This window comes from Nicotiana tabacum, chromosome 14 (genome assembly GCF_000715075.1).
Source record: "Nicotiana tabacum cultivar K326 chromosome 14, ASM71507v2, whole genome shotgun sequence".
Lineage (NCBI taxonomy): Eukaryota > Viridiplantae > Streptophyta > Magnoliopsida > Solanales > Solanaceae > Nicotiana > Nicotiana tabacum.
The window spans coordinates 23,127,231-23,131,157 of record NC_134093.1 but is presented as its reverse complement, the minus strand read 5'-3'; positions in this window follow the sequence as shown (position 1 = coordinate 23,131,157).

Here is a 3,927-nt window from a genome sequence, read left to right as displayed (position 1 = left end):
TTTTAATACCATAGTACATAATCCAAATAAAATTTTCAATTTTCCCTAAGTCATACGGAGTTTGTCATAAATAATCCTAAACAAGACCATCTTGGAATAACTTGTTGTACAATAATTTTTTCCTTTCTTGGGGAAAGTACTTTTTCTCCGGTAATATGTCTTGAATCCCTTAACAGTTCATTGAATTAAGATGATACTAATTAGTAGCATTAGATTTCTAACTTTGTTCTGAAGCCATTTCTAGATTTCATGTTCAAAGGACAAGTTTCACAGGTCCTTTATTCAACATGTCTCAATCCAAAGAACCTAAACTCTGAAGTTAGATTCAAAATTTAATTTCCCAAGAACAATTTGCCCCACAACTAAAACTATATATATATTACCAATATGTTAATAAAAAATTCTTATAAAAAAATTATATACATGTGTGAGTGTACTATAAGATTATATATTCTAATGCAACTAACTCCATAACTGTAATAACTGAAACCCATTAAAATATTTGATATTTATATCATGTGACAGAGCCAAATGTCCGTTAAATAAGATAAGGGGAATCAATTTGAAAACATGGGAATTCATGTGATCACATGACCCTGAGTTGAAAAAAATATTTGTTCAATATTAGTCAATGACCTTTCTCTAACAATATTTTACATGGCATTGATCTGCAGATAAAGTTAAATAACTTTAGGTTAATTGTGGCAAAATTATCCCATTTGGGATTAATTAATTTTAGTTAATCGTTTTATGTGAATCCTCGGTTGCATTACTTGCATTTTTCCCTTGCCCCCTTATAAGGGACTGGTCTTTAAAAATTATTCTCGTTTTTAAAAGTATTTAGAAAATGATCCTCGATTCCACACACTTATTATAATATGAGAATCTCAAAGTTGAGTTATTACAATTGTGATTTGTATCTGTACTTGCAAAAGAAAATAAAGAGATAAAGAGGTTTTGTTTCCCACTATCCACGCTTGATAATTAGATTTGGTTGAGTTTCAATTAGAAGTTTGAAGTTAGTCATAATTTAGATGTTTAATTTATAGTTGGGAATAATTGAAGGTGTATATATAAAGAAAACGATTTGGAAGTAAATTTCCAAATTGTTTGTTGGACAAAGAAATCTCATAATGAAGTAGAAATTTAGCTTTGCCTTTCAGTACGTAGAAATGGCGTGGGATAGCCATCTTTTAACATGGTATTTAGTTTTTATTCAGTATTTTTAATACTGGGAAAAATAGTCACTACTCTATTAAAATTAATACGAAAAGACGTTTTTACCCTTTCTTCATGCGCGTACAACTGGACTGCCTGATTTTAGGCACTTTTTGCTGCTGTATTCATGAATACATGGCGCGTACAACAGGACTACCCTGATTTTTAGGCGTTTTTTGCTGTTATATTCATGAATATAGCAGCGCGAATACATGTGAATACACGCGCGTACAGCTAGATTGCCATGATTTTAGGCGCTTTTTACTGCTGTATTCATGAATACAGTAGCGCGAATACATGCACGTACAGCTGGACTGCCCTGATTTTAGGCGCTTTTTGCTGCTGTATTCATGAATGCATAGCGCGAATACATGTGAATACATGCGCGTACAACTGGACTACCCTGATTTTTAGGCGCTTTTTGTTGTTGTATTCATGAATACAGCAACGTGAATACAACGAATACTACCGTAACGACTGAATAGTAGCTATAGGAAGTAATTATGTATATGGTAGTTATAAGAAGTTAATAATCACTAAACAATAGTGGTTTCTGAAAATTCCTCTACAAAATATATACAAAATAGACTGTCACTATACAAAAAAAATACTAAATAGATTGTCACTATATAATTTATATACAATAGACTGTCACTATACAAAATATATACAAAATAGACTGGATCATATCTCTTATCTCATGCTATTTTTGAAAAAAAAAGAATTAACCCAAATAGCAGCCCACCCAGTTGTTTAAACTAAAAATAGACGGTAGAGGTATAATATGTGCATAATTTATGTATTATACGTGTATAATTATGTATAATTTATGTATATGGCTAGAAAAAATAAATAATGAATATGGCCGGCTATTTGAGTAAAGATCCCAAAAAGGAGAATTATAAAAATAAATTTCATTGTTAGGCAACCAAATACTATAGTTTTTGGTGAATAATGGATCTTAATTTAAGAACGAATTCGATAACAAATAATAAACAGGAAAAAAAAGATATTGAGGGAAGAATGTTCAATAAAAAGAAATCATAAAACCAGAACTCAGTTCACGAAACTAAAGTAATTCACATTTCATATACTACATGATTTATTAAAAGGAGTTTATCTGGATCATACGATGTTTTTAAAGCATAAATTGTACTATCCCCTCCTATAACATAAGTTCGTTCTCTTTATTTTTTTTCTTTTACTAGTCTTATATTTTAATACATAACATACATATTTTTTGTATATTTTCTGAATGTAATAATTTTTGGTCGACTGGCCAAATTGCTACTCTCTCTATATATATATATATATATATATATATATATATATATATATATATATATATATATATATATATATATATCGTTTCAGGTTTGTATATAAATATTCAAATATGAATTTTGTGAAAGTTAACAAAAGTCAATTATGATCAGAATTCAGACATATCATGAAACTGAAACTACCTAAAATAAGTTAGCAAACAAATATACAAATTTGGTTTTTAGAATAATTTAAAAAAGAATAGTTGATTTATATACCATGGCATTTAATTTGTCACAACCGTACTCCCTATGAGACTTAAACTTGAAGTCTATTAATCTCAGTACGTTAACCAGTCAATTGCTAGACTAATTGTTACATGACAAAGTGCTAAAAATGGCAAATATGACGTGAAAAGAAATAGGCTAAAAGTACACATGTAAAGCAGAAGTTCATATTTCCAAGTATATTTTAGCTGCTTATTTTCACTTTGGTTTAGAGTTTAGACCAATATTAAAATTTTGGTCTAGGTGTTACAGAATCAGAATGAGTTTGGTATTAAATAGAAAAATTGAACCAACTTGTTAAATCTGGTTTCTGGTTGTTCTTTAACTCTTTCTTACAAGATAAAACTGGTTTGCTGCTTTATTACTTTGATTATAGTTGTTTCAATGGTTGTTAATTTCATTGGTTCATCAACATTCTATCTGATATATCACTTTTTTCATTTGTTTAATCATCTCATCTCATCTCACAGAGGTGAAAACATAATAATCAAGAAAGGAATTCATATCCTAACACGACATGTCCATCCTTTTCAATCCACTAAAGTATTCAAGATGATGAAGGCAGAAGGTTAGTAGGCAGCCGAGCGTCTTTCCTTTCATACTAGTAATGATAGTGTTATTCTCGTATTCCCATAATCTTAGGTGTTTATTACTCCTGATGTTGCGTATGAATCGATTTTACTATTATTTTACTATTATCTTGATGTGTTACTGCTTCTCTTCTATGACTTCTTCACTACTGCGTGTCTTTTTTTATACTGTTATGATTATGCATGCTAGCTTTGAGCAAAAGGTCTATCGGAGACAACATCTCTACCTACACAAGGTAGGGGTAAGATCCACAGACCCCACTTGTGGAATTATACCGGGTATGTTATTGTTATTGTAAAGACTGTAGGGGTACATTATATATATGAAGTAACTTGTGAACTCATGTTGTAAAATTAGAGACCTGCGCTTTGTAGTCTTTGAATATGAGTATGGTATTCCTTTGATTGACTCAAGTTGAGAAAAGACTATACTCCTTCCAAGTAATGAGTTTCTTTTTTTTTTTACACGAAATCCTTTATTACTGCAGCTGTTGCAAGATTTTGGAACAAGAACCATTAAAATGGATCACAGCCACAGGAAATAGTAAATGCAGGTCATTTACAAAGAC